This window comes from Polypterus senegalus, chromosome 1, assembly GCF_016835505.1.
Source record: "Polypterus senegalus isolate Bchr_013 chromosome 1, ASM1683550v1, whole genome shotgun sequence".
NCBI classification, from domain to species: Eukaryota; Metazoa; Chordata; class Cladistia; order Polypteriformes; family Polypteridae; genus Polypterus; species Polypterus senegalus.
The window spans coordinates 16,195,452-16,219,058 of record NC_053154.1 but is presented as its reverse complement, the minus strand read 5'-3'; the positions used below and the strand labels follow the sequence as shown (position 1 = coordinate 16,219,058).

The window sequence follows — 23,607 nt, the reverse complement described above, 5'->3', positions numbered from 1 at the left end:
TTTTCACGTTGTCATTATGAGGTGTTGTGTGTAGAATTCTGTGGAAAAAAATGAATGTAATCCATTTTGGAATAAGGCTGTAACATAACAAAATGTGGAAGAAGTGATGCGCTGTGAATACTTTCCGGATGCACTGTACTTACACTGTATTCGTTTATTGCTTTGCTGTTATATTTTTCATTGCATGCTGCAGTTTCGTGAATCGGTCATCAGGATGCTAGCCCCGCTTGGCGTGAGTGTGTTTCTGTGTGTCTCAATGTGTGACGTCGTGAGCGCGACATATTCTATAAAGGTGTGGCATGTATTTCGTTATCCACATTTGGATTAAAACAAAAGAAAAATTTCAGCGTGTCGTGTTGTTCTGATTTTTTGGCTTCAATGTTCTTCTGTGTCTTTTTCTGTTCTGAGTTTGCTTAACAATTTATGGCTTTTTTTTTCCAGGAATAATACTTTAAATTAAACTTCCCAGCAGCACATTTCTTTCACTCTCTCCAAATTCGAAAATTTGCTAAACAAAACCTGCCCAACTTTCATCACCTCCCACATTACCTCTACTCTGGAAAAAATATTGATCAGTCTCGAAGACTCAGACAGCATCTCCATAATTTATAATAACATTTTCAAGTTCCTTCCTTTCAAAAATCCCTGAGTACGGTGGGACAAGGATCTCTCACTCAACATCTCAGAAACAGAGTGGAAGGTAGCAATGCAGAGAATTCACTCAAACTCCATATGCGCAAAGCATACAATTATTGTCAATGTCAATTTATTTATATAGCACATTTAAAACAACAATGCTGTGGCCAAAGTGCTTTACAAGAATAGAATAAAGGAAACAAACAAATAACATAAATAGAAATTAAATATATGAACATAAATAAAACAAATAATAAATAGAAGTAATGTTACATAATCACTATTAGTATTACTGAAGATCACGGAATGCAAGTGAATAGAAATGAGTCTTTAATCTCGTTTTGAATTGTCGACGACTCCTTTATGTGACGAGGTAAAGAGCTCCACAGGCGAGCAGCAGCAGCAGCACAAGCCCTGTCTGTCCCCCTTAGTCTTACACTCGGTACGAGGGACAACAGAAGACAACTGACCAGAAGATCTAAGCACTCTGGATGGCTGGTGTAAAACACACAATTCAGATAAATAGGCAGGAGTGAGCCCATGTAAAGATTTAAAAACTAGCAACAAGATTTTAAAATCAGTTTGAAAACTGACAGGCAGCCAGTGTAAAGAAGCTAATATTGGAGAGTCAGAATCAGACTTTCTTGCCCCAACCATAAAGCGAGCGGCAGCCTTCTGGACCAACTGTAAGCTGCGTATCGGGGATTTGCTAATCCCAGAATACAGTGAGTTGCAGTAATCGAGGTGAGAGAAGATAAAAGCATGAGTAGCTTTCTCAAGATCCCTAGAAGATAAAAAAAGGCTTGATCTTACCTAAAAGACAAAGCTGGAAAAAGCAACTCTTGACTACAGAATTAATTTGTTTCTCAAAAGAGAGGTTACTGTCAAAGATAACACCAAGTTTTCGGACTTGAGGTTTGCAAAAGACAGAGAAAGAGCCGAGAAGTCCAAGACCAATTTGGGCTTTAGCTGATGGACTCACTATAAGCACCTCCGTTTTATTTTGATTCGGATCAAGAAAATTATTAGCCCTCCAGGATCTTAGTTCAGAAAGACAGTTGTGCAGTTGCTTCATTGCAGAGTTGCAGACGGGAATATAAACCTGAGTATCATCAGCATAGCAGTGAAAAGAAATGTTAAATTTCCTAAAAAGAGCTCCAGCAGGGTGAAGGTATATAGAGAATAAAATAGCACCCAAAATGGATCCCTAAGGAACACCACATTTAAGAGGAGCAGTAGACGAAAAGGAGGAATTTAAAGTCACTGAAAAGTGTCTACCAGTTAAATATGACCTGAACCAGTATTCAACTTAAAATCTTTTATCGAGCACATCTGTCTCATTTAGAATTGTCCAAAAAGTTTCCAGGGCAAAATCCAACTTGTGAACGTTGCAATCGAGCTCCAGCCTCACTGGGTCACATGTTCTGGGCCTGCAGCAAATTAACATCATTCTGGACCAAAATCTTGAAATGTCTTTGAGACAGCCTTAGTGTCCCAATCCCTCCTAACCCACTAACAGCTGTGTCTGGTGGGCTCACCGAGGGGCTTACAGTGGAAAAGGACAAACAAACTGTGATGGCCTTTACTACACGAATGGCACGCAGACGTATTTTGCTCCACTGGAAGAATCCTAACTCTCCTCTTTTAAGTCAGTAGGTAACTGACTATTTGAAATTGGAAAAAAATCACTTTTTTAAAACCTGGCAGGAACTAATCAATGACATTTTAGAATAAGCATTTTAATTGAGGAAATGGATTCCCATCCCTTTTTTATTTTATTAATTTTTTTTTTATTTTATGTATTTATTTTTCCCTATTATTAAAGTTTTACTCTATTGGTCTTGGTCTAGCTCTCTTTCTCATGAGTGATGGCTGATGTGACTTGACCTTAGTTCTGTAAAATTTGACTTGCTTATATGGAGTGTTATTTGCTTTTAATAAAAATCAATAAAACGTTAAAAAAAAAAAGCAAATTTTTTGGCTCTTTTCCATCTCTCTGCCCTCCCCGGTATCACGTTGATTTTTGACCTGTTTTCATTTACTCGTCTCGATCCTCTCTTTATTTCTTGCTCTGCCATAACCTGAAGTAGAGGAGGAGATGACCTCTTGATCAGAATTGGGTTCACCCCATACACACTTTTAGCCCTGATTTTACCCTGGCAGACACATGTTTGAGATCCACTTCAAAATCTCCTGATCAGAACCAGTTTGGTTATCACATCGGTCACCGGCACTCGTTACATACGAGCATTTCTGACCCAGCCTGTGAGCCATCGCAGCATGTTTGAAATACGAGCACAAAATCTACTAGTCGTCAAAATTCGCAGTTTGTTTTCTTTTTTTGGTTTAAGAATTACTAATGGCGTGTTATTTATAATGTCGTATCATAAAGGGGTTTAGAAAATGGATGGATATTAGATACGGACAAATTTGTTGGTCCCCTTCTAGACCATTGAAAAAATGCTGTCTGCCTCCTGAAAAGCAGTTGTCCTCTGTATTACCTACATGCCTCTGAGATGTCATCGAGTAAAGTAAATTGTGAAGTGTGAAAAGAGATCAAGTATGGCTTATTCTACAAAGAGATACTAAAAATGGCCTGGACACATTTGGGGGACCCCTAGGAAAGTTCTTAAATAATTGGATTTGAGTGATTTTTCAAACTAGCTTTATTCTTGAATTTCGTATCACACATTTCTAATTGTGCAATCAGTCATTCAGTTGATTTAAATGGAGGGTTAGGGTTAGGGTTAGGGTTAGGGTCCTCCATTTAAATGGAGGAAAGTCGTCACCCTGCTGTTTGGTGTCATCGTATGTCCCACACTGACCAATGGACCAGAGACAACAAAGTAGACACTTGACTGAGGAGACTGGAAAGAAAATTCTAGACCAGCGTGTTAAAGGCAAAGTCTAGAAGACCATCATCTCCAAGCAGCTTGCTGTTCCTGTGACAACAGTTGCAATTATTCTTAAGAAGTTTAAGGTCCATGGGACTGTAGCCAACCTCCCTACACACGTCTACAAGAGGAACATCGACCAGAAAATGGGCCAAAGGATAATGAGATAGAGAAAAAGCAAAGGACAACTAAAGGGATACAAGCTGAACTCCAAGGTCGAGGTCCATCAGTGTCTGATTGCTTCTTGAGTGACTGTTGGCTCAATGGAAGAAGGCCCAGTAGGACCACACTGTTGAAAGAAAAACATCACAATACCAGAATGGAATTTGCAAAAGAACCCACATGACTTCTGGGAGAATGTCCTTGGGACAGATGAGACAAAACTGGAGATCTTTGGCAAGTCACATCAGTTCTGTGCCCACAGATGAGAAAATGAAGCTTTCAAAGAAAAGACCACCAAACCTGCTGTGAAACATGGAGGAGACTCGGTGATGCTTCGGGGCTGCTTTGCTGTGTCTGGCACAGGGGGCCTTAGGTCTGTGCAGAGAACAATGGAATCTCAAAACTCTCAAGACATTCTGGAGTGAAACGTCCTGCCCAGTGTCAGAAAGCACTGTCTCAGTCACAGCTCATGGACCCTCCAACAGGCTAAGGAGCCAAAACACACAGCTAAAAGCACCAAGAATGGCTAAGAACAAAACATTGGACTATTGTGAAGTGGCCTTCTAGGTGACCTGACTTGAATCCTATCGAACATCTATGGAGAGAACTGACACATGCAGTCTGGAGAAGACCCCTGGAGCAGTTTGCTCAGGATGACTGGGCCAAACGACCTGTGGACAGGAGCAGAAGTCTAATGGAGAGCTGCCGGAATCGCTTGTGATTACAAACTCTAAAGTTTGTACAACCAAATGTTAGGTGAAGGACCCCATCATTTGTTGTCCATGCCACTTTCATTTGTGTTATGATTTGAAATATTCTGTTGAATTAAAACTCTACAGCAAAGTCAGATTTGTGTTAAAATATGGAATAAACAACGATGGGTGCCAATGACTTTGGTCAGTTTTAAGTTATTTCAAAGACAATTATGAGGTCTTTCTTTTTCGTGGAGGGGTACCCACAAATTTGTATAACTGGCGGAGTGAAATTCAGACCACTGGACAAGTGATGTGTGTTGAAATGTTAAAATGCTAAAAGCGTAAGATGTGAGTGTCACTCAAGCAGCTGTATAGACGTGTCTCGTGTAAGCGTTAGACCTGAGCATCACTCCAGCTGTAAAAACAGTGCTAAATGTGTTAGTCCTCAGCATCACTCAAGCAACTGTATAGACACGTCTCACGTAAGCGTTAGACCTGAGGATTACTCAATCTGTAAAAACAGTGCTAAAAGCGTAAGTCGTGAGCGTCACTCAAGCAACTGTATAGACACGTCTCGTGTAAGCGTTAGACCTGAGGATTACTCAATCTGTAAAAACAGTGCTAAAAGCGTAAGTCGTGAGCGTCACTCAAGCAACTGTATAGACACGTCTCGTGTAAGCGTTAGACCTGAGGAGTACTCGAGCTGTAAAAACAAGTGCTAAAAACGTAAGTCCTGAGCGTCACTCGAGCAACTGTATAGACACATCTCGTGTAAGCGTTAGACCCAAGCATCACTCAAGCTGTAAAACAAGTGCTAAAAGCGTTAGTCCTGAGCATTACTCGAGCAACTGTATAGACGTGTCTGACGTAAGCGTTACACCTGAGGATTACTTGCGCTGTAAAAGTGCCAACAGTGTTGGTGCCGAGCGTTACTCTGACAACAATGTGGGCGTGTCTTGAGTAAACTTGAGTTACCCGGGCAACGGTGCAGGCTCCTAGCCTCATAATGACGTCTCGTAAGAAACGTTTTTCAGCAGCCCAGGTGTTGCACACTCTTGATATGAGCAGTGATGACAAAGTGAATTAGTCTTCAGGCAGTGGAATTGAAACAGACAGTGAAATCGAAAGAGACTCTGATGAATCCGAAAGTGACACTCGTGTCAATCGCACTTGTGCAGTGTGCTGTTCAAAAGCTGATCAGTCCAGAAAGAAAATCCACAAGGGATCAGCTACTATTGTCCCGTCTGTGACGTTGGATTGTTTATTTCACCGTCCTTCAAGATATACCTCACACACCACACATTTCAACAGTATATACGGTATTAGCATTATTATTATTTTTATTATTATTTGGAACACTATCATACTTTCTACACTTCTGACTTTGTCCTTTTACTGTTTTGCATGTTTTGCGCTTGAAAGATCAGATTTAATAAAATATGTAATTTTTCAGGCCAAAAAATGCAACGCTCTTTACATATTTTTATGAGAATAAATGTTAACGCTAACGAGGTTAACGCAAAACCATATGTTTCTGAAACGTCATTCTGCACCTGCTATTATTACTGTTATTGATTTGTCTTCTTCCTCCTGACTCCGGCTCATGACTGAAGGTAGGCGGCCTCTTTTATATCCACCCGGATGTGCTCCAGGTGCTCTCTGACGATCTTCCTGCGGCACTTCCTGGTGTGACGGAAGTGCCACATGAGCACCCAGATGCACTCCGGGTGTCCCTGGTATTCCTTCCAGCAGCACTTCCACAACATCCAGGGATCCTCAATCCTCTGGGCGCCCCCTTGTGGTCACAGAGATCACAGAAGGTTATCTCCACATGTGTGCTCAGTATGGCGGTAAAGTTCTCTCTCGTAGAGTCATCTGTGAGTGGATTGAAATGTTCGAAAATGGCCGTACTAGTGTGACGGATATGCAGAGCGCTCCGGACATCCACCTACAGCCACGACCACGAGGAATGAAGAAAGAACCCTGCAACTGATTCACGAAAACAGAAAAATTTTTGGCTGATAGCATTAAAAAGTTGGTACGACGCTGGGAGAATTGCATTGCAAAGGAAGGTGACTATGAAGAACAGTGACGTCATTTGTTTTTGAAAATTTTATATACAGTGCATCTGGAAAGTATTCACAGCGCATCCCTTTTTCCACATTTTGCTATGTCACAGCCTTATTTGAAAATGGATTAAATTCTTTTTTTTCCACAGAATTCTACACACAACACCCCATAATAACAACGTGAAAAAAGTTTACTTGAGGTTTTTGCAAATTTATTAAAAATAAAAATACTGAGAAAGCACATGTACATAAGTATTCACAGCCTTTGCCATGAAGCTCTAAATTGAGCTCAGGTGCATCCTGTTTCCCCTGATCATCCTTGAGATGTTTCTGCAGCTTCATTGGAGTCAACCTGTGGTAAATTCAGTTGACTGGACATGATTTGGAAAGGCACACACCTGTCTATAGAAGGTCACACGGTTGACAGTTCATGTCAGAGCACAAACCAAGCATGAAGTCAAAGGAATTGTCTGTAGACCTCCGAGACAGGATTGTCTCAAGGCACAAATCTGGGGAAGGGCACAGAAAAATTTCAGCTGCTTTGAAGGTCCCAATGAGCACAGTGGCCTCCATCATCCGTAAGTGGAAGAAGTTCAAAACCACCAGGACTCTTCCTACAGCTGGCCGGCCATCTAAACTGAGCGATCGGGGGAGAAGGGCCTTAGTCAGGGAGGTGACCAAGAACCTGTTGGTCACTCTGTCAGAGCTGCAGAGGTCCTCTGTGGAGAGAGGAGAACCTTCCAGAAGGACAACCATCTCTGCAGCAATCCACCAATCGGGCCTGTATGGTAGAGTGGCCAGACGGAAGCCACTCCTTAGTAAAAGGCACATGGCAGCCCACCTGGAGTTTGCCAAAAGGCACCTGAAGGACTCTCAGACCATGAGAAACAAAATTCTCTGGTCTGATGAGACAAAGATTGAACTCTTTGGTGTGAATGCCAGACGTCACGTTTGGAGGAAACCAGGCACCGCTCATCACCAGGCCAATACCATCCCTACAGTGAAGCATGGTGGTGGCAGCATCATGCTGTGGGGATGGAACTGGGAGACTAGTCAGGATAAAGGAAAAGATGACTGCAGCAATGTACAGACACATCCTGGATGAAAACCTGCTCCAGAGCGCTCTTGACCTCAGACTGCGGCGACGGTTCATCTTTCAGCAGGACAACGACCCTCAGCACACAGCCAAGATATCAAAGGAGTGGCTTCAGGACAACTCTGTGAATGTCCTTGAGTGGCCAGCCAGAGCCCAGACTTGAATCTGATTGAACATCTCTGGAGAGATCTTAAAATGGCTGAGCACCGACGCTTCCCATCCAGCCTGATGGAGCTTGAGAGGTGCTGCAAAGAGGAATGGGCGAAACTGGCCAAGGATAGGTGTGCCAAGCTTGTGGCATCATATTCAATAAGACTTGAGGCTGTAATTGCTGCCAAAGGTGCATCGACAAAGTATTGAGCAAAGGCTGTGAATACTTATGTACATGGGATTTCTCTGTTTTTTTATTTTTAATAAATTTGCAAAAATCTCAAGTAAACTTTTTTCACATTGTTATTATGGAGTGTTGTGTGTAGAATTCTGAGGAAAAAAATGAATTTAATCCATTGTGGAATAAGGCTGTGACATAACAAAATGTGGAAAAAGTGATGCGCTGGGAATACTTTCCGGATGCACTGTATAATACGCTACCGTGGCTGTCCGTTTGTCTGTCCAGGATTTTAAATCACTTGTAGCTCACAAACCGTTTGAAATTTGGTACACATATCCTACATGATGTCTACTGTCCACTTTTGGAGTGATGATTGACCTCCAAGGTTATTCCTCTTTTTATTTGTATTTTATTCTATTGTAGAATCAACTCTCTGCAGCAGGGCGGCCGTGGGGTGCATGTGTACAGGCGCCATTCTCATCCCTACCACCTTCGCCGTCACTTCCTCTACCTCTTCATATCTTAAATCATTCTTGAGGCAGATTGAAGACTTAAGGGCCAGCTTAAGTGAAAAATTAAGGAAAACGTACTGAGTAACTGCAACACAAACACTTAATCAGTTTTAACGCAAAAGGATGCCGACAGAAGGGCCGCTAGGGTGGAGGAAAGAAGATCTGCTCAGGAAGCAGCAAGCGCATCAACCTCTGAGCAAAGGAATGATAAACGTACAGAGAAAGAGGATGAGAACTACGAATGGATTTACTGCACGTTATCGTGAACTGCGCCGTTACTGGTTCTTAATAAATACTGTAGAGTTAAACAAAAGTGTGGAAACTTTTTGAACGTCCCTCGTATGCTCAAAAAATCATAAAGTGCATATTTAATCTCGCAATGTTTTATTTAAAGAACTATCCATTCTAATATTTATCAAGCCTAATGCAGTCTTTTTGTGAATAAAATCTGGGACGGCGCCACCTAGAGCTTCACCTTCACCTTTATGTCTGCAAGTGGAGCGTGAAAAGAGAGGAGAAAGCTCAGAATTTCAGGCACCTGGTTTCTAGTTCATCTCCTCGGCCACGCGGCCAGTCTGCTCACAGTGAAAATGAAGGCCGAGCCACACTGGAAAAGTTGAGCTGTAAATCCTGGGGCTGACGTCTGAGTTACAAATCACATTAGCAGCACAAGTCAAAGGATCTTTAAATGGCAGGGCTGGGAGTGTGCGCGTCATCGGCCGAGACATGGCAGTGGCGGGGCGCCGCCTTGCTTGGGTTTGTCTCATAGGCCGGCAAGGAAATGAGTAAAACAAAAGAAAAACGGAATTTACATGCAAAAAATGTAGGCACATACTAAGTGAAGGGTTTATCAGTTAATATAGCTACAGTTTATATAATAAGAGACTCTATTAAACCTGTTCGGTACTCTGTGTATGTGTGTGTGTGTGTGTACAGTATAAGCCTACCTCATCTCACCCGATTCAGGTTCACATGACACTGCTGACATAACCATAGGTCACCAGTGAATTCAAGCAGGCTTTATTTTTATGTTTAATCAGTTCCTGCCTTGTTCTCTCTGTGTGTTGTGTTTCCGTGTGTGCCAGCTCTGTGCTTAGTAATCAGACTCATCTGCACTTGTGTTGGACCTAAGAACTGTTCACAGCCCTCCGTGAAGTGCGCTATACAAAAGAATCCATTGTATGGAACTGTAGAAACCAGGCGTAAGGAAGGACCCCAGCCCACCAGCTGTCCATCACAGGGCCCACTCGCACACACACACACACACACACACATGGGGTCAGTTCACAATCACAGCTCGACCTAACACTCTCTCTGTAGGGGCCTGTAAGGGTCTTTGTGGAGCCAAAGCACCAGACACAAAGCCAGAACCTCATTAAAAGGCAGCAGTTAACATAGCATGTGGGGGAAACTGGAATAACTGCCAAAAACAAAAATGAGAACGTGCAGACTTTACATCTGAGGGAGGGAGACTGGAATCCATGTTGCCAAAGTTGTCAGGGGGCAGCACTAATCACTGTGCCACCAGCAATCCAGAAAGAAGGAGGTTGCAAGGTGCTTGGATGGATGAGTAAGTAAATTTAAAAGAATCCTACATACACAAAGAAACAAACAAATACACAGACGGCATGTGTAGAAACAGACAGGCGCTATATTATAGGTAGATATGAAAGACACTGCATAAGTAAGGCTAAACTGTGTGTGGTAATTAGATAGACAGATAGATAGATAGATAGATAGATAGATAGATAGATAGATAGATAGATAGATAGATCTATCTATCTATCTATCTATCTATCTATCTATCTATCTATTATATAGTGCCTTTCACATATCTATCTATCTATCTATCTATCCATCTATTATATAGTGCCTTTCACATATCTATCTATCTATTATATAGTGCCTTTCATATCTATCTATCATATATTGCTTTTTCTATTTATCTATTTATTATATAGTGCCTTTCATATCTACCTATCTGTTAGATAGATAGATGGATGGATATGAAAGGCACTATATAATAGATTGATAGATAGAAAAGGCACTATATGATAGATAGATATGAAAGGCACTATATAATAGATCGATAGATACATAGATGTCCATCCATCCATCCATTATCCAACCCACTATATCCTAACTACTGGGTCACGGGGGTCTGCTGGAGCCAATTCCAGCCAACACAGGGTGCAAGGCAGGAAACAAACACTGGGCAAGGCGCCAGCCCACCACAGTAGATAGATGTGAAAGGCACTAAATAATAGAAAGGTAGATAGATGTGAAAGGCACTATATAACAATTATACAATTGGTAGATAGATACGTAACACTCTATATAATAGTAGATCAAGAACATATATAGATAGATCAATAGATGGATATTTAAGACAGTACATAATAGATAGAGAAGAGAAAGGCACTATATAATAGATCAATAGAAAGATATGTAAGGCATTACATAATTAATTAAAAAATAGAAGTGTAAGGCATTATATAGAGGGTGGTTGAGAAAAGTACTATGTAATAGATCCATAGATAGATATATACTGTAAGGCAACGTATAATAGACAGATGGAAGATGAGAAAGGTACAATAAAACAGACTGGCACATGCACACAGTAATATACTGTATAATAGATACTGTATGTAAGGCACCATATAGCTGATTGGTAAATGAGAAAGGCACTGTATAACAGTGATGTGTAAGAATTGATAGATACTTTATATTTGTGTATTTATTAATATATAATATATTGCTAGCATGCAGTGGGCTGGCGCCCTGCCTGGGGTTTGTTTCCTGCCTTGCGCCCTGTGTTGGCTGGGATTGGCTCCAGCAGACCCCCGTGACCCTGTAGTTAGGATATAGCAGGTAGGATAATGGATGGATGGCTATTACTAGCATGGTGAGTATGTGTGTGAGTGAGTGTGTGTGTGAGTGAGTGTGTGCGTGAGTATGTGTGCTCACCCTGTTGTTCCTGCCTGTGCCCACTGTTTGCCTGGGTAGGCTCCAGGCGCCCTTTATCCCTACCCTGAATGAGCAGGTATAGAGAATGGATGGATGGTAAGGCATGGATTTTTTTTTCACATTCATGCCAAAATTTCAGCTCTCTGTCTGTTTGCCCACCAAAGTTGCCCCGATGTGCAAATCCCAAATGGACCGCTGTTGGCTGCCCCCAGAAGGCCAATACGTTTGCCCACACCGGCCCTCACTAGCCCCAGTCACTGAGATCTAGCAAGCCTGATTTGGCTCAAACAGATTTTATGCAATGCTACGCTCATCTGGCGTAGACAATGAGGTGTTTTGTCAAATTCCATCGCACAGCAACTCATCTTTCCCTTAAATGCCCGGCCATTCAATTCCTACAGCCTAAGGAGCCCTCTTTGTGGCATCCATTAAGAAAGTATTATTATCGTCATTCTCAGAACCAGCGAGGAGGGATTTTTTTTTTGTGTAAAAGCAGGCACCATTATTTAAATGGATGGGCCTATGAGTCATCCAGTATTAAATCAGTTTCGGCCCCTACCGTGGATCCACGTTTCCATTTCCGCAGCTGGCCACATTCTCCGCAGCTAAACACTGACGCGACTGCTTTTGCAATTTCTGCACTTTCTGTTTTAGGCTGTGGGCTAAATGTGGGATTTTTTTTTTTTTAATTTTCCCTGCATTATATTAGTGAATTCAGAAAACATTTGGACCCCCTCACTTTCTGCATGTTTTGTTAACGTTTCAATCTTTCAATCACATGAATTCAGTTTTTTTTTTTTTTCCCTTTATCAAGCAACACTCAATACCGCAGAATGACAAAGTGAAAAGAGGATCGTAGGAATTTTTGCAAATGTATTCATAATAAAAAAAAAAACCAAAAAACTGCAACATCCCATTGACACAAATACTCGGACCACCTTTTCCTTAGGCTGAGGGGTATTAGACAGCACGACTTTGATATAGCGCTTCTGTGTGTCTGAGACATAAGAACGCGTACATTTTGCATCGTTTTACCACAGGGTCTTGAGAATTCCCGGCCTCAAAGGGTCAGAACTGTTCTGGTGACGAGAGGGGGGCCTACCCAATATTAGAGAGGTGGGTTTGAATGTGGCGGCTGATTGTTGTCATCCACATCAACTGTTTTTATTCTTACGACCTGAAGCTTGTCCACCAGCGTTAGACGTGAGGCGTCCCCAGTGCACCAGCTAATAGCCCATGTGACGACTAAGTACAACAGTATAAATGATACACTGCCCGACTGACTTAACACACCGACTGACTTCGATGTAGTGCTTCTGTGTGTTTGCGACATAACAACGCACACACTTTGCATTGTTTTATCAAAGCCAATCATTACAGGTATCCCTCCTTTCACCTCTTTGTTTTTACTGTGTTTTAAACTGTGGACTTTGTGACAGCGAAGTCTATCGTGGCGTCAATGTGGTCAAAAGCATCCTCGACTGGAGCGCCAGTCCATCTCAAATAAAGCTTTATTTTTAAATGTTACATTGCCAACTGTAGGGTATTGAGGTCTGTTCTAAGCAAGGCAGTTACATGGGGTGCCCGTCTACGTCCGCCATTCAAACGTGAACCATCGGTGAGCTTGGATATGTCAGTGTAAGAACATTAGCTACGCGTGATTAGACCCAATGCACGTGTGGTGCCTTTGAAACGTATTCACACCCCGCAGTTGTACAGCCTTGGGCTAAAATTGGTTAAATTCAACACTCCACACCCTGGAAGGACAAAGCGAAAATTGGACTTTAGACATTTGTGCAAATGTATTACAAATAACAAACTGAAATATCCCATTGACACGCGTGCTTTGGCTCAGGTGCTTCCCATTCTGTTGATTATCCTTGAGATGTTTCTACACCTTGTCTGGAGTCCACTTCAGTTGATTAAAATGATTAGGAAAGACAGACACCTGAATATAGGAGGACCACAGCTGAGCAAAAACCAAGCCATGAGAAAATTGAGAAATTGCCTTTTGTGGGAACAGACAAGATGGTGTTGAGGTACAGATCAGAGAAAGGCTGTAGCATCGAAAGTTCCCAAGAGCACAATGGTCTCCAAATGGAAGAAGTTGGGAATAACCACATGTCTTCCTAGAGCTGGCCACCTGGCCAAACCCAGCATTCTATCGATCATCATTGAGATATTTCTACACCTTGTCTGGAGTCTACATGTCGTCAGTTCAATTGACTGGACTGATTAGGAAAGGCACACACATGAGTATAGAAGGCCCCACCGTCATGAGGTCAAAGGAACTGCCAGCTGATGGAGGAGACAAGATGGTGTTGAGGTACAGATCTGGGGAAAGCTGTAGCATTGAAGGTTCCCAAGAGCACAGTAGGCTCCAGAATTCTGAAATGGTACATTTGGAACAACCTCAACTCTCAGTAGATCTGGTCCACTTGGCCAAACCCAGCATTCTATTGATCAGCACTGAGATGTTTCTTCACCTTGTCTGGAGTCCACCTCTGAACTGAACTGATTAGGAAGGACACACAGCTGTCGTTAGAGGGTCCACAGTGGAGCAAAAACCAAGCCATGAGGTCGAAGGAATTGCCTGCTGAGCTCAGAGACAGGATTGTGTTCAGTCACATATCTGGAGGAAGGCTACAGAAATGTCTACACCACTGAAAGTTCACAAGAGCATAGTGGCCTCCATAATTCTTAAATGGAGAAAGTTTGGACCAACCAAATGTCTTCCTAGGGTTTGCCACCCGGTCAAACCCAGCATTCTGTTGATCACCATTGAAATGTTTCTACACCTTGTTTGTGGTCCACCTGTGGTCCATTAATTTAACTGGACTGAATAGGAAAGGCGCACACATGAATATAGAAGGACCCACAACCATGAGGTCAAAGGAACTGCCAGCTGCGGAAAGAGACAAGATGGTGTTGAGGTACAGATCTGGGGCAGGCAGCAGCATTGACGGTTCCCAAGAGCACAGTGGTCTCCAGAATTCTTAAATGGAAGAAGTTGGGAACACCCTCAACTCATAGTAGAGCCGGCCCACTTGGCCAAACCCAGCATTATGTTGATCAGCATTGAGATGTTTCTTCACCTTTTCTAGAATCCACATGTGACCAATTCAATTGATTGGACTGATTAGGAAAGACACACACATGAATATAGAAGGCCCCACAGCCATGAGGTCGGAGGAACTGCCAGCTGATGAAAGAGACAAAATCGTGTTGAGGTACAGTTCTGGGGAAAGCTGTAGCATTGAAGATTCCCAAGAGCACAGTGGCCTTATTCTTAAATGATACATTTGGAACAACCAAAACACATAGTAGAGCTGGCCCACTTGACCAAACCCAGCATTCTGTTGATCAGCAGTGAGATGTTTCTACACCTTTGCTGGAGTCCACCTCTGAGCTGGACTGATTAGAAAGGACATACACACCTGTCTGTAGAGGGTCCACAGCTGAGGAAAAACCAAGCCATGAGGAAGAAAGAGCTGCCTGCAAAGCTCAGAGACAGGATGGTGTCGAGGCACAGATCTGGGGGAAGGCTACAGAAATGTCTCAACACCATTGAAAGTTCCCAAGAGCACAGTGGCCTCCATAATTCTTATATGGAGAAAGTTTGGACCAACCATACATCTTCCTAGAGCTCGCCACCCGGCCAAACCCAGCATTCTGTTGATCATCATTGAGATGTTTCTAAACCTTGTCTGAAGTTCACATGTGGTCAGTTCAATTGACTGGACTGATTAGGAAAGCCACACACCTGAATATAGAAGGACCACAACCATGAGGTAAAAAGAAATGCTTACTGAAGGAGCAGTCAGTGGTCACAGTGGTCTCCATAATTCTTAAATGGAAGGTTTGGAACAACCATGACTCTTCCTAGAGTTGTCCCACCTGGCCAAACCCAGCATCCTATTGATCATCACTCAGATTTTTCTACACCTTGTCTGTTGTCCACCTGTGCTCAATTCAGCTGACTGGACTGATTATGAAGGACACACATCTGTCTGTAGAAGGTCCCACAGTTGAACAAAATACAAGCCATGAGGTCAAAGGAATTTCCTGCTGAGTTTAGAGACAGGATTGAGTTGAGGAAGGCTACAAAAAAATCCTGCAGCATGGAAGATTCCAAAGAGCGCAGTAGCCTCCATAATTCTTAAATGGACAAAGTTTGGACCAATTACACATCTTCCTAGAGTTGACCACCTGGTAAAACTGAGCAATTATGGAAGAAGGGCCTCAGTAAGAGAGGTCATCAAGAACCCAATGATCTCTCTAGCTGAGTTCAAGAAGACCAGTGTGGAGATGGAGAGAAATTTCCAGAAGGACAGCCACCACTGCCATCACTGCACCGATCTGAGATTTATGACAGAAGCTTCTCCTCAGTAAAGCCTGCATGGAGTTCTCAGAAAGGCATCTGAAGAACTCTCAGACTGGGAGAAACAAAATTTGATGGTTGGATGAAACCAAAATTAGCATCACGTCTGGAGGAAAGCAGGCAGCACTTGCCACCTGTTCTATACCAGAAAAAGGCAACAAAGATTGAAACAGTTTGGCCTCCATACTAAGGGCAGCATCTGGAAGAGACCAGGGACCACTCATCACCTGTCCAACAGTGAAGCATGGTGGTGAAAGCATCAGGGACTGGGGTGGGGGTCTGTGGCTAGTGAGGGTCAAGGCAAGAGAGCTGAACGCCACTGAAAGTTCCCAAGACCACAGTGGCCTCCATAATTCTTAAATGGAAGAAGTTTGAAACAACCACACAGATGGCCCACCTGGCCAAACCCAGCAATTTGGGGAGAAGAGCCTTCATAAGAGAGGTGACCAAGAACCTAATGGTCATTCTGACTGAGCTCAAGTATGGAGATGGGAGAAACTTCCAAAAGGACAGCCACCACTGCAACATTCCACCCATCTTGGCCTTATGGCTGTGTGGCCAGAGGACACATGAAAATCTGCTTAGAGTTTGCAAAAAGAAACCTAAAGGTCTGTCACACTATGAGAAACGAGAATCTCTGGTCTGATGAAACTGAGGCTGAAATTTCCAGGCTCAATTCTAAGGGAAACGTCTGGTGGAAACCAATCACCGCTCATCACCTGCCCAATACCATACCAGTGGTGAAGTATTGTGGTGGTAGCGTCAGGGACTGGGAAACTAGTCAGGGTCAAGGGAAAGCTGAGTGGAGCAAAGTACAGAGATAACCTTAATGAAGACCTCCTCCAGTGGGCTCTGGACCTCAGACTGGGCTGAACATTCAATGACTCTGACCACAAAGCCAAGACAACACAAGAGTGGCATATGGGCAGTTCTGGGAATGTCCTTAAGTGGCCTGAACCTGAACCCAGTGGAACATCTCTGGATAGTCCTGAAAATAGCAGTCCACCCATGGTGTCCTCCATCCACCCTGACAGAGCCTGAGAGGATCAGCAGAGAAGAATGGTGGTTGTGTGAAGCTTGACACATACAACTCAAGAAGACTCCAGACTGGAATCAACACAACAGGGGCTTCAACTGACGAAAGGGTCTGACTACTTGTGTCAATGAGATGTTTCAGCTATGTCTAAAAATCCTGTCTTCATTTTTTCATTCTGTTGCTTGATGAGTGACAGAATTGAATTGAAATGATTTTAGCAGATCACAACATGTGAGAAAAGTGAAGGGGTCTGAAGACTTTCTGAAGGCCTGGCTCCTTGAGGGTTTCAATGTCTCAGTTAATGTGGTGCTGTTTCACCCTGAGGGGTGGAGCTTGAGGGTCTAAGTGGGACAGAGTCACGGTGGCATTGTGATAATGCCACGGCCTCACTGTAAGGACACCAGGATCTGCGCCCCCAGGTGCTCCCTGCATGGAGTTTACACATTCTGCGCTTGTCCATTTGGCTTTACTCCATCTTCCTCCCAGAGTCCAAAGACATCCTGGTTTGGTATGTCGGTGATGCTGAATTGGCCCCTGATGTGTGTGTGTGTGTGTTCACCCAGTGATAGACTGGTTCCCTGTCCAGATGTTGTTCCTGCTGTGTGCCCAGTGCTTGCTGGGTTAGGCTCCAGATTCTGACGACCCTGCTTAGGTTAAACACGTTTGCAAATGGACGGATGGATGGATGGATGCTGAATTGAGACTGGTGCGGTGCCATTTGGCTTACAGGGGCTAACCCACCACTTTCCAGTTAGATCAAAGTAGTGAATGAACGGATGGACCTGGAGAAAAGATAAATCTACCTAACGTATACGTATAAGCAGAGGGCAGGACCAGCCATTCAGTTAGCTATTGGCAGACATCACTTGACAGGATATTAAAAGACAGCATTTTTGGCCTTCCTTTGACCCTTAGTGTCCAGTTTTTTGATGGCACCATCTGGGCACCACAGGATAAATCAGGAACACTGACATTTTCAGTCTAATAGATAAACTGGCCCCTTCTGGGGGTGTGTGTGTGGCTGTTTCCATGTTCACCCTGCGATGGGCTGGTACCTTGACCCGATGTTGTGCCTGGTAGTGTGGTGTGGTGAATAAGGCAGACCCTGAGGTTGTGGGTTCAAATCCCACTACTGACACCACTGTGTGACCCTGAGCGAGTCACTTGACCTGCTTGTGCTCCAAACTGGAAAACCAAAAGAAAAGGAACCAATCGTATCATAAATGTTGTGCGTTGCTTCAAGGCCGTGTTAACGCGTGGGCATGATGGGCAGTTGCCCGGGGGCCCCATGCTAATCTATGTATGCTGTGACTTGCTTAGTGGTTGTGGGCCCAATGCTTTATGGTTTTAAGTCTAATGCCTTAAAGGCACTATATAAATAAAATGTGTTATTATTATTAACGCTTGCTGGGATCAGCTCCAGATTCTCACGACCCTCCTTAAGACAGACAGGTTTGCAGATGGAGGGATGGTGTATTGGGTGGCGCAGTGGGTAGCGCTGCTGCCTCACAGTTAGGAGACCAGGTTCGCTTCTCAGGTCCTCCCTGCGTGGAGTTTGCATGTCCTCCCCGTGTCTGCGTGGGTTTCCTCCCACAGTCCAAAGACATGCAGGTTAGGTGAATTGGCGATTCTAAATTGGCCCTGGTGTGTGTTTGTGTGTGTCCTGTGGTGGGTTGGCACCCTACCCAGGATTGGTTTCTGCCTTGTGCCCTGTGTTGGCTGGGATTGGCTCCAGCAGACCCCTGTGTTTGGATTCAACAGGTTGGAAAATGGATGGTGTATTGTATTTACCCCCCTTTTTTGACACGCACTGCATGCCCAACCTACCTGGAAAGGGGTCTCTCTCCAAACTGCCTTTCCCAAGGTTTCTTCCATTTTTGTTCTCCTACAAGGGATTTTTTTAGGAGTTTTTCTCGTATTCTTAGATAGTGAAGGCAATTTGACAAAAGACAGGGCCTGTTAAAGCCCATTGTGACACTCCTTGTGTGATTTTGGGCTAGACAAAAATAAACTGTATTGTGTAGATAATGAACTGAGACTCATGTGGTGTCACTTGGCCTATAGAGGGTCACCCAATACTTTCCAGTTAGGCAAACGTAGTGAATAAATGGATGAACCCTGGTGAAAGTGTACAAGCAGAGGGCAGGGCCATCCCTTCGTTTAGCTCTGGCAGTTGTCACTTGACAGCGAATTGAGAAGCAGTTTGCGTTTTTTGGCCTTCCTGCACGACCACGAGACCAAGTTTTCGATGGGGCCATCTGGTCACCAGAGGCTAAATACGCAACAACGATATTATCAGTCTGATGGAAAAATTGACCCCTTGTGGGTGGGTGTGTGTGTGTGTGTGTGTGTGTCCGGCTCTGCACTGCGTCCAAGGATTATTAGTGCCTTATGCCCAATGGCTGCTAGTGTAGGGTTCAGATAAGCAGGTTAGGAAATGGGTGAATGGTTTAATATCTTGCCAGCTACAAATGCATCACGCAACCCATGTGTATTCTTCATCTTCTTCTTCTTCCTCCATTGCTGTTCCCATTTTTACATTTCTTTTGCCTAGACATCTCCAATGGAGGCGTTTGCATATTTTTTACAGCCAGATGCCTTTCCTGATGCTGGGGATGAATTGGTGGCCATTCGTGAATGCCCTTGGCTTTTGGGTATAAACTGTTATTTAATGGGGTCTCATTTCCAATTTTCCTTCTTATTAACTTTAGCGCTTTACACTCTGAGGACCACTATGCTAACACTGAGTAGGACCTCCTTTTGTTCTCTAAACAGCCTCACTTCTTCATGGCATGGATTCCACAAGATGCCTTTTGAAATTCTGGTCCAGGATGACATGATTGCATCACATGATTTCTGCAGATTTGTCAGGTGGACTTTCAAACCATGAGTCTACTGTTCCGCCACATCCCAAAGGTGTCCTATTGGACTCGGATCTGGTGACAGGGGAGGCCACTGAAGGACACTGAACTCATTGGCATGCTCCTGAAACTAGTTTGACAAGACTTTTTGCATTGTGGTACATTATCACGCTGGGAGTAGCCATTAGATGATGGCTGAAGTGTGGCCATGAGTTGATGATCATGGTCAGCAACAACAGTCAAACTGAAGTAGACTCCATGCGATGACTGATTGGTATCAATAGGTCTGAAGTGTGCTAAGAAAACCATTATACCCACCACCACCATCCTGGACTGTTGGCACAAGGCACAAGTGGGGGTCATGGATTCATGCTGTTGACCCCACCATCTGTGTGCCTCAGCAGAAATCGAGATTGATCAAACCAGGCTACATTTCTCAGTCTTCAGCTGTCCAGTTTTGGTGAGCCTGTGCCCACTGCAGCCTCAGCCTTCTGTTCTCGACTGATGGAGTGAAAGCCGACATGGTCTTCTGCTGTTGCAGCCCATCTGCCTCAAGGTTCGACTTTTTGTCCATTTTGAGATGTTTTTTTTTTTTTCTTCTGCTCATCACACTTTTGTATTTGAGTTACTGCAGCTATTCTGTCATCTTGAACCAGTCTGGTCATTCTCCTGTGACCTCTCTCAGCCACAAGGTGTTTCCTTCCACAGAACTGCCACTCACTGGTGTTTTTTCCAGTACCATTCTGAGTACACACTAGAGACTGTTATGTGTGAACATCCCATGGAGATCAGCAGTTACAGAAACTCTCAAAGAGTTGTCTGTCTGCCACCAACAATGATGCCACGCCACCGAGATGACATTCAAGTTCTGATGTGGACACGAACTGAAGCTCCTGACCTGAATCTGCAGGACTGTATGCACGTGATTGGCTGATCAGATACAGTGGTGTGAAAAACTATTTGCCCCCTTCCTGATTTCTTATTCTTTTGCATGTTTGTCACACAAAATGTTTCTGATCATCAAACACATTTAACCATTAGTCAAATATAACACAAGTAAACACAACATGCAGTTTTTAAATGATGGTTTTTATTATTTAGGGAGAAAAAAATCCAAACCTACATGGCCCTGTGTGAAAAAGTAATTGCCCCCTTGTAAAAAATAACCTAACTGTGGTGTATCACACCTGAGTTCAATTTCCGTAGCCACCCCCAGGCCTGATTACTGCCACACCTGTTTCAATCAAGAAATCACTTCAATAGGAGCTGCCTGACACAGAGAAGTAGACCAAAAGCACCTCAAAAGCTAGACATCATGCCAAGATCCAAAGAAATTCAGGAACAAATGAGAACAGAAGTAATTGAGATCTATCAGTCTGGTAAAGGTTATAAAGCCATTTCTAAAGCTTTGGGACTCCAGCGAACTGCAGTGAGAGCCATTATCCACAAATGGCAAAAACATTGAACAGTGGTGAACCTTCCCAGGAGTGGCCGGCTGACCAAAATTACCCCAAGAGCGCAGAGACGACTCATCCGAGAGGTCACAAAAGACCCCAGGACAACGTCTAAAGATCTGCAGGCCTCACTTGCCTCAATTAAGGTCAGTGTTCACGAATCCACCATAAGAAAGAGACTGGGCAAAAACGGCCTGCATGGCAGATTTCCAAGACGCAAACCACTGTTAAGCAAAAAGAACATTAGGGCTCGTCTCAATTTTGCTAAGAAACATCTCAATGATTGCCAAGACTTTTGGGAAAATACCTTGTGGACTGATGAGACAAAAGTTGAACTTTTTGGAAGGCAAATGTCCTGTTACATCTGGCGTAAAAGGAACACAGCATTTCAGAAAAAGAACATCATACCAACAGTAAGATATGGTGGTGGTAGTGTGATGGTCTGGGGTTGTTTTGCTGCTTCAGGACCTGGAAGGCATGCTGTGATAGATGGAACCATGAATTCTACTGTCTACCAAAAATCCTGAAGGAGAATGTCCGCCATCTGTTCGTCAACTCAAGCTGAAGTGATCTTGGGTGCTGCAACAGGACAATGACTCAAAACACACCAGCAAATCCACCTCTGAATGGCTGAAGAAAAACAAAATGAAGACTTTGGAGTGGCCTAGTCAAAGTCCTGACCTGAATCCAATTGAGATGCTATGGCATGACCTTAAAAAGGTGCTTCATGCTAGAAAACCCTCAAATAAAGCTGAATTACAACAATTCTGCAAAGATGAGTGGGCCAAAATTCCTCCAGAGCGCTGTAAAGACTCATTGCAAGTTATCGCAAACGCTTGGTTGCAGTTATTGCTGCTAAGGGTGGCCCAACCAGGGGCAATTACTTTTTCACACAGGGCCATGTAGGTTTGGATTTTTTTTTCTCCCTAAATAATAAAAACCATCATTTAAAAACTGCATTTTGTGTTTACTTGTGTAATATTTGACAAATGGTTAAATGTGTTTGATGATCAGAAACATTTTGTGTGACAAACATGCAAAAGAATAAGAAATCAGGAAGGGGGCAAATAGTTTTTCACACCACTGTAAGTGCACACATCAGCAGGTGTTCATAATTAACGGGCTCGGTGGCTGATGTGTCACCTTCAGTCCACTTACCCAAAACCTGTCCATAAAAAATGTAATCAGAAATCTTGGACGCCCCTCAGTGGTTACCTCGTTCATTCTAGGAACACCCTGCTTTGCCCCGTATGTTTAATGAATGGATAAAACTTTAAAGCATTTCTTTGGGACTTGTTGCGTTCACTCCACTCAGGTTGGGCATAATTCAGAAATGCTCAGCCATCGGATGGATGTGCGGGTGTCACAAACGCAACAGGCTTTCTGTACAAAAAAAAAAAGAAATTGGGCGAACGCAGCGCAGCCCCCCGTCCCACCCCCCCTTGTTGCTAACGGAAAGTTCGATCTGCAGAGCAACGAAGAAGAAGACGCGTCGTGAGCGCTGAACCCGTTTAGGAGCCCGCAAGGTGCATTTCAGTTAACAATACCACCCCAGCCCTAAAAACCGTAATAATGTGTCACATCCAGGCAGAAGAATCGAGAGGAAAAACTTTGAATCATTCGGGCCCCCGAGCCCGGTCCATTGCATTCCAGTCCAGTCCCAAATCCTGCCACGGAATGAGGAAATGCGGAAGCGACGGAGTGGCCGCCGCTCTCCGCTCTCTTTGCTGCATTGCCCGCTCTCTCCGTCGGGTTTCCCCTGCCTTCACTTTCCCGGGATAGCGGATGAGATTCGATTCATAACATTTTAACAAAATTGACACTTTCGCTCCCTCGTTCTGCACCTCCGGTCCAGACTTAGTTTCCGTTATTTCAAAATGCACGCCCTAACGGCATAAAGGAGGCGACCGGACTCGCGGGTTGTGTTCGCGGTGCATCGTTAACTTTGGAAACAAGAAAAGTGTTAGAAAAGCAACTTGAGAATTACGTACCTTTAAGGGTCTCGTCTCCAGCGTGGACTCCTTCCATTGTGTCTTTCACTTCGTCAGTCGAGTTCCTTCTTTTCTTTTCTTACTTTGATTTACGCTCTTTTGCAGATTGCGAGCTACAAATGCATCATCACCCGTGCCGCGCTTCGAGGATTTAAATGGAGAAAGCGGCTCGTCGGCTCGGCTCGGTGCGTCCTGTCTGAAAGCCAGTTGGGGTGTAAAAGGGAGAGGGAAGACACCAAGGCAGAGCGACTGAACACACGCAGCACACCGAGTGTCGGCAAACGTGCATGTGCACACTTGAAGTACGACGCATCTTTCGATTGCGGTCTAATAATAGAACAGCTTTACATACACATCGGAGCGAGCGCGCTATACGGCGTGTGGAGGGGTGCCGGAGGAAAACGGGGCGCATCAAGCAGAAGAAATGTGTGCTTATGTTTTATTTTTAACAATTGGTGGGTACACGGGTTTGATCTTTTGTGATCTTAAACATATCTATCGTTAAATGATAAGAAAGAAGAA

At 43.8% G+C, this 23,607-nt stretch overlaps 1 long non-coding RNA gene across 1 annotated transcript in view; it reads right to left on the bottom strand.

Moving 5' to 3' along the window:
• LOC120523175 overlaps nt 1–23,405 on the bottom strand; it is a 224,339-nt gene extending 200,934 nt beyond the window's left edge. The window contains exon 1 of the long non-coding RNA XR_005632564.1: nt 23,086–23,405. This is a non-coding gene — a long non-coding RNA (uncharacterized LOC120523175). The remainder of the gene's footprint in view (nt 1–23,085) is intronic.
• Between the last annotated feature and the right edge of the window lie 202 nt (nt 23,406–23,607).